This window comes from Schistocerca serialis, chromosome 3 (genome assembly GCF_023864345.2).
Source record: "Schistocerca serialis cubense isolate TAMUIC-IGC-003099 chromosome 3, iqSchSeri2.2, whole genome shotgun sequence".
Taxonomy (NCBI): Eukaryota; Metazoa; Arthropoda; class Insecta; order Orthoptera; family Acrididae; genus Schistocerca; species Schistocerca serialis.
In genome coordinates, this window is record NC_064640.1 from 665452555 (window position 1) to 665461397 (window position 8843).

An 8843-nucleotide genomic window follows, 5' to 3' on the forward strand; every position below is an offset into this window, starting at 1 on the left:
AGATATAATTTTGATCGGCGAAAAATTAATTGTTTGCTTTTAAATGGCTTGGTTCAAATGGCTCTGAGCACTATGGGACTTAACTGCTGTGGTAATCAGCCCCCTACAACTTAGAACTACTTAAACTTAACTAACCTAAGGACATCACACACAGCCATGCCCGAGGCAGGATTCGAACCTGCGACTGTAGCGGTCGCGCGGTTCCAGACTACAGCGCCTAGAACCGCTCGGCCACTCCGGTCGGCGTTTGTTTTTAACAGAACGAAAAACTCTAAATAGAAGCGATTAGGCTGAAGGAAAATAGTATTGCTGGGTAAAACCATGAGCTTTTCCTGGTGATGAAATTCACAGAATCTTCTTCTTTTTACAATTTCATTGCAGGCCATATACCCTTCCCTCCCGTAGATACGTGTCACTGCAGTAAAATTTTCTTAAATTTTTCAAAGCAGCAATACGCAGTGTATCCGTGACGTTCTGGATGCCATGCACACTACTCTTGAATTTTAACAGTTAATTATATAACAGTGAGATAGTGGAATTTTGCTTCCGTGAAATTAAAATCTCATCTTCTAACTTTACCCTAACTTGACAAAGGAAACAGGAGGCAGAATGACAAGATATGCTGCACTAACGCAGTATGTAAATGTTTATATGTAACAATGTTGATACGTCAATTCTCATTGAAAGTGTAGCGCTGTCACAGTTGCTGTACTCTGTTCATCACAACAATAAACCTGATGTGAACATTACGCCATGTATTCTTCCGCGTTTGCTTGAATCTCATTAGATTTCGTTTCACGTGGAGCGGAAGCCACGCTGTGACCAGTACAGTCAAGTACGGTCATAGGGATACGTTTTAAGTTGTGTTACGAGCACATTGACTGAGCGATAATGCGGGAAAACAACTTTACCGGCGCATTAAACTTGGACAGCACTGGCCAGGCAGCGGTCCAACTACCCTGCAATGACGTGAGCAGTTGCAGTTCAGATGTAAATAGAGACGAGCAACGAAACAATATAGCTTCGAATGTCATTTAATTTTTAAAGAGAATGAAATAATATCCGGAAAAACTCCAGCACTACCACCCGCTTCTTAGGTGGCCAGACGGAAAGCAGCACTCGTTCCAACCTGACGTAGTATTCTTATTACAAACAAGAGTGATGAATATTTCTAACTTAAACATACGGTAATTTTTCTGAGCGAGCTGTGTGTAATGCAAAAGCATACTGCAGGGATTTCACCGTACTGTCGAATACTGAAGCCACAGAAGGTATTATTAATTACAGTCGGTCGTCTGGTAATTTCTTAGCTGCTTTCTTTTCCGAATCCAAAAAATACATTTCAGTTGTGGAAGTGTCACTTGCTACGATTCTAGCGAGCCTATCAACAACAGCCGGCCGGTGTGGCCGTGCGGTTAAAGGCGCTTCAGTCTGGAACCGCGTGACCGCTACGGTCGCAGGTCCATGCCTCGGGCATGGATGTGTGTAATGTCCTTAGGTTAGTTAGGTTTAAGTAGTTCTAAGTTCTAGGCGACTGATGACCTCAGAAGTTAAGTCGCATAGTGCTCAGAGCCATTTGAACCAACCTATCAACAACAGAATCCACGAAGCCAACCAGGCGCCGTCTTTTCTTCTTTTCTGACAAGCAGTTCTGTAACCCGCCAGCATTCGGCAGTAACATGTGAAAAAGCTGCGTGCGTTAGTTCCTGTACGTCTGGCAGCTTAACACTCTTATTACTTCTCGGGCCAAATCCCGCAACTAGGCTCCAGATCAGTTCTGTTGGGTTCATACTGTAATAGTACAGCAGCAAATGTAAAAATGCAGCATTTGTATGATGTGCTTGATACTGTGAAAATGATTGTTTTTCATGTTTCTATGATATTTATCTACCTCTTTGGCATAAAACGAAGGACATAGTCCACATAAAGAGGATTTGGTTTTTCATTTTTGCCTTAAAAAATTCAGTTATGTTTTCTTAATTTAAGCAACTTTTATGGACAGTCTTTCATAAAACATCGATAGTTAAGAATTTCTATTTGAAATGCAAACAGGAATTTTGCGTCCAATACTTAATTAGAAACAAGAAGACGTGAATTATTCATAAAAAATGATGATGAGTTTTTTTTGTTACGAGATGTAGGTATTTCAAATTGAACGAGAAATAAAATGACACTGGGGAGATACGAACTAGTGAACTATAATTCGTATTTGGGTATCATTCCATTCCCTTAGATGCTGCACTGCACTTTCAATGAGAATTGACGTATCAACTGTATAACATTCAGTGGGCGATAAAACTTCAAAGCCGATTATCTCCATAAATTTATGAAAAACATTAAGATCAGCCTATTTCTCGGCACTTTTTAACCGTATTCCACACTACGAAACAGAAAGCCGGCCGCGGTGGCCGTGCAGTTCTGGCGCTGCAGTCCGGAACCGCGAGACTGCTACGGTCGCAGGTTCGAATCCTGCCTCGGGCATGGATGTGTGTGATGTCCTTAGGTTAGTTAGGTTTAAGTAGTTCTAAGTTCTAGGGGACTGATGACTTAAGATGTTAAGTCCCATAGTGCTCAGAGCCATTTGAACCATTTGAACCAGAAAGCATCCTCAGCCATTTTCATACTGCGCATTAACAGCACGACAATCAGCACAACGCTGCAGAGGCTGTGGCTGTACACGATTTTTTAAATAAAAACTGCGTAGCTAAGGCGTGATCAAGAAAAACGTTGATAGCTATTAATACATTTGAATATCTTAAAGTTTCATTTAATGTAACATAGTAATAGTATATCTAATACATAAGTAGGAGGCGATCGGTGTGGCCGAGTGGTTCTAGGCGCTTCAGTTTGGAACCGCGCGACCGCTACGGTCGCAGGTTCGAATCCTGCCTCGGGCATGGATGTGTGTGATGTCCTTAGGTTAGTTAGGTTTAAGTAGTTCTGAGTTCTATGTGACTGATGACCTCAGATGTTAAGTCCCATAGTGCTCAGAGCCATTTGAACCATAAGTAGGACATACTTGCAAGAACGTAACAACACCAGTGTACGTGTGCTACGGCTTCTGACCAACCATCGCTTTTGTATTTGTTTACATCAGGTTTCTTCTTATGATGAATGGGTAAATGGTTCAAATGGCTCTGAGCACTATGGGACTTAACATCTATGGTCATCAGTCCCCTAGAACTTAGAACTACTTAAACCTAACTAACCTAAGGACAGCACACAACACCCAGTCATCACGAGGCAGAGAAAATCCCTGACCCCGCCGGGAATGAATGGATCATAGTACCTTAAGGTACACATATAAAATAACCACTCAGCTGCTATTAAGAAATATTTTAATTTACACTAACAGTTAAATTCATTGAACCCCCTCAGGTGAACGCTCTAGGATTTTACTATGCAGGTTTCTACAGATGAAACTATCCTCAGAAATTTCTGCTGAATAGCACAGTGAGTTCATATCAGCACACGAGGACAACGTGTAGGTTTCCACCGACTTGCGGACAGTTACGACGTGTAGCTTATTTATTCCGTCTTGGCTCTTCCTCATCACGCTGCAGTGGCACCTCTACTAATTTGTATTCTCTCATGGGGATTAGCATACAACCACAAGCTACTTAGACTCTTTTCATGTGCACCAGAGCACTCAGAACAGGCACCAGTTACCTGAAGATATCTCGTGAACGAAACCATCGATGGAAATTAAAATATTTTGCCAGTAGCCGTGGTGGTGTTACATATTCTTTCGTAAACGTCAGCCAAATTTACAGCACACGGTACCCAGGGCTAATATTTATAATGCACATAATATGTAGCTATCTAATCGCAGTGAAAGGATTGAGTATTATACCACAGTAGGCCGAATAAAAGGTACCAAAACAGTACCAAGCAGTAATACACATTATAATATAATACACAAACTGTATTGCTAATAATTTCCGCATATTTACTACTTAGGGGCTGTGAATATATTATCTCATGTCTACCGTGATGACAAGAAACAAAAAGCATTTTGCACTAATACACGAAAGCGTGCTGAAAAGTAAGGTCTGCAAATTTTTTAAATGAAAAATCTTCAAGTTTTTTAAGTAAATCAAACGTTATTAGCATTTTACATCTTTATTCTTCATAGGAAGAATTTAAGGGAATGTAACTCATCCACGAAGGATGTCGCTTGTACGGCGCTTGTTCGACCGGTTCTTGAATATTGTTCATAAATATGGGATTCTTACCAGGTAGAACTGATAGAAGAGATAGAGAAGATCCAACGAAGAGTAGCGCGTGTCGTCATGGGTTCGTTTAGTTGGCGCGAGAGCGTTACAGAGATGCTCAGCAAACTACAGTGGCACGTGTTATAAGACACGCGTTGTGTTCACTATTTAAACCTCGAAAGATTAATTTCTGGGAAGAGTTGGACAAACGTATTACTTCCTCCCACATACATCCCGGGAAGTGACCACAACGAGAACGGGGAATCAGTTAGTGGCACCAGAAGTATCATCTGCCATACATCGTTAGGTGGCTTGTGGAGTGTGATGTAGATGTAGATGCAGATATCTGCAACGATACGAGGCCTTGGGTTCACTGTCATCGATCATCCTCCACACAGTCCGAACTTGGTCCGGCCAGATTTTCATCTACTTCTAAAACTTAGAGAATACCTTCGAGTACTATACTCCGACAGTGATGAAGCGGGTGCCGCAGAGGTGAGGCAGTGACTCCGGCAACAAAGTAAAACATTGTACAATGACGGTGTCAACAAATTCATCTCTCGTTGGGGAAATGCGCCCGTTGCCAGGGTGACTATGCTGAGAAATAAATGTGTAGACAGGAAGAATAAAGGTGTAGAATTTTAACAATGTTTGTTTTATTTAAAAATATTTGAGAGTCTTACATAAAAATTCGGAGGTATTACTTTTCAGCATGCCCTCGTAAGTACTTAGCGTTCATGGCTTAAATTATTTGCACATAACCGTCTTTGTGAATGCTAGACATTTGCTACTTAGTGATGGTAGGATTCAAATCAGTTCATAATAAATGCATACTGGTTCAATCTCCCCAATATCTGTTATTCTGATGATTTATTTTGTTTATGTGTTTATCTTTCGATTCTACAGTATTATCTGTTGACCTCCGATTACACTGGTCATATAGTTTCGTGAAAAAAAAAATGTGACACAGGCAACAAGGTAGTGAATTCATAGCACTGCTAAATATGAAACAGCAATCTCAAAGGGAAACACCAAGAAAGAGCCACAATAAACGGAAATTGTATTATAAGAATTACCTTAAACTATCAGACAAACATTTACTGCAGTTACGGCTACCCAGTTACTTTCCAGCATTCTGCTACATCCTTTCGTGTTCCTTGAGAATACTAATAACGAACAAATACTCATCACAGAATGAATAGTGCTGCAATTCTTGCTAAGCATGCAGATGGTTAGACATTTTTTTCGTCCTCACTATAGATTATATACTGAAATAACATCCCCCTCGCAGCTATCCTTTTACTTCGTTGAGCTAATCAGTTTGAGTCTTCACATATGCGCATCGTTGGTACGTTTACCTTAGCACAGTAATACGCAAGCAAAGATAAAGGCGACAGCTATTCACAGCCTTAGATAAAAAGGTTGCGTTTAACTTTTTTAAGTGAAAACACTTACTACACAACCCGTTGACGACGATCAGCAAACGCCACATAAGAGCCATCGTCTTGGGGTGTTAGAAAAGGAGCGTCTACAAACAAGAAAATGAAGACTGAGGCCAAGCACAAATGTCAACGAAGACTGAAGATCATGCCGACCACTCGCCCCGAAGTGGCGGATGCGTCACTAGCGTCCTCACAGGCTCTGGAAACGCAGTAGCTTCTCGTGGCTGCTACTAGTGACGTCACGTTTCTCTCAGCCAATAAGAGGACCGGCAGCTGGAGTAGCGGCTGCGGCCTTGGACAGATTTTTACGGTTTCACGTAAAAGCGTATGCGCGTTATTATTCTAATAAACTGTCTAGTTCTCAGAAAATTTTACAGCAGCTGCTCAAACTTGTTAGTAGTGTGGAAAGTGAGATAAGTATTGTAATGGCTGGTCTGCAAAATAGCAACTTACATAGTTTACAGAAGAATGTACCTTTGAATGGAAGCTCATGCAGAAATCTATGCAGGGACACAGTACTAAAGTTTTATCTCAAAGAAAGCGCAGTTCCTCACCATCGACAAAACAATGTGGGACAATACATGTGACGTCATTGAGTTCTAAAGGTCGTTATATATTCGTAGTAATTTTCATGTGAGGAGACTAACAGCACTTGACACGGAGACAAAGAGCTTAACAGTTGCTAACATCATTATTTCATTAAGCACACTGACGGAGAAAAGTCGCACCACCAACAAGGAATTGTGCGACATAAACGAAAGATGGAGGGCGTGTTTCTGCACATGAAAGATGATATCTATTCACATTTCGTGTCAGTCACAAAAGAGTGGCTCTAGTACTGAGACTATGAGGTTGCAAATCAGGTCTGCTTTAAATACACGCCGTAACGCTTGTGAGAATTAGTTACCTTTGAGATAGGACGTGGTAAGTTGATGTTAGTGAAGAAAGCCTTTAAGACGACAAAGACGCCATTATCAGCACCTCGCTGTGTTTGAAATAGGCTGTGCAAAAGGACTAGGAGAAGGTGGATGTTCCTTCTGCTACACTATAGAAGGACTTGGCAGGAATGTTGCCACTGTACATGACAGTTGTCAGCGTTGGTAACCAGAATGTGTGGCCACAAGAAGAGCTGGCGCCGGACAGCCAAGTGGCACTACCGAAGGGACGACCACCGTGTTCGGCGTGTTGCTCTGGCGTATCGTACTGCATCTGCAGCAGCAATATGAGAAGCAGTTAGCACCGCAATGATACAACGAACTGTTAGAAATCGGTTACTTCAAGGAGAGCTCTGAGGCAGACGCCTTGTAGCGAGCATTCCACTGAACCCAAACCACCGCCATTTTGCGGCTTCAGTGGTGTCAAGCGAGAGCTCTTTGGAGGACAGGGTGGAGGTCGTGTTTTCTGACGAAAGCTGTTTCTGTCTCGGTGCCAGGGATGGCTGCGTGCTGTTTAGGAGGAGGCCAGTTGAGTTCCTGTAACCAACCTATCTGCGTGCTAGACACATTGGACCTACACCTGGAGGTGTAGTCTGGGGAGAGATTTCGTATGCAGAAAGACTTGGCAGCACTCTCCTGGTTACCTCACGCACCCTGCTTGCATTTTTGTACGTCAGTCTGGTTATTCGACTAATTGTACTGCCATTCATAAACAGCATTGAAGGGGGTGTTTTCCAACAGGATAACGGTCGTCCACATACCGCTGTTATAACCCAGCATTCTCTACAGAGTGTCGATATGTTGCCTTGGCCTGCTCGATCACAAGATCTGAACGCAATCGAATGGCTCTGAGCACTATGGGACTCAACTGCTGTGGTCATAAGTCCCCTAAAACTTAGAACTACTTAAACCTAACTAACCTAAGGACATCACACACATCCATGCGCGAGGCAGGATTCGAACCTGCGACCGTAGCGGTCGTGGGGTTCCAGACTGTAGCGCCTTTAACCGCTCGGCCGCTCCGGCCGGTAACGCAATCGAGCTCATATGGGAAATCATCGGACAACAGCTGCTGTGTTATCCTCAAACAGCATTAACCGTGCCTGTATTGACAGACCACGTCCAACACGCATGCAAATCGATTCCACAAACTGACATCCAACACCTGTACAACACAATGTATGCTCGTTTGCATGCTTGTATTAAACGTTTTTGTTGTTACACCGAATAATAATGTACCAATATTTCACATTTGAAATGGCATATCTTGGGCTTACATCAACCTGCGATCTTGCAATGTTAATTTATTAAATATGTCACCCAGAAAAATGTATTCCAGAAATTTCATTACTCTACAGTAAATATTCTTTTTTCCATCAGTGTTTGTTAATTTTTCAATACAGTTAGCTAGTCTTGGCCAAGGTTTTAATTCAGTAAAGTTACTTTTGAGCCGCGCGGGGTAGCCGTGCGGTCTGGGGCGTCTTGTTACGGTTCGCGGGACTTCCCACGTCGGAGGTTCGAGTCCTCCCTCGGGCATGGATGTGTCTGTTGTCCTTAGCGTGTGTTAGTTTAAGTTAGATTAAGTAGTGCGTAAGCCTAGGGACCGATGAACTCAGCAGCTTGGTCCCATAGTCCTTACCACAAATTTCTGTCACTTTTGTTTACTTTCTAGCGTAGCTCAGGACGTATGCTATGGGTACCGTGTGCTTGGAACACTTTCTGTTGGAGTTATTATTTTTCCTCTAGTAGACTGCAACTGTGTCGGTTTAATGATGCTAACACAATAACGAAGTCACATTGTGCATTCGTTTCTACCTAACACTGAAAATCGGTTTGGTGGAAAACCCGGTTTCAGTCTATAAAACATATTGAAGAACTACTCAGTTTTCATTGTTTCTCTTCCTTCTCGTTTTTGACACTAAAATCTGTCTCTTACAAATTTGTTTCCCCCTCGTTTTAAGCGTTCACAATGTATAAATATGGCGTACATATTTATTTCACTTATTGGATCCAAATATATACCGTGATAAACTTCAGATGAACTGCAGAAATCTATTCAAGGTGCGAAGACAAGACAGGCATACGAAGATGTTGCGTTTCAAGAGAAAGGATTACGTAAGGGTAAAAATAATCTCACTTGGAAGTCACGTGAGCTCTTTTGCTTCGGTCACTATTTATCAGGTTCGTAATTACGACAAAATATTATTTTATAATAATTAGCGACTCTGAGTTTCTAAAATACTTCCTGGAAC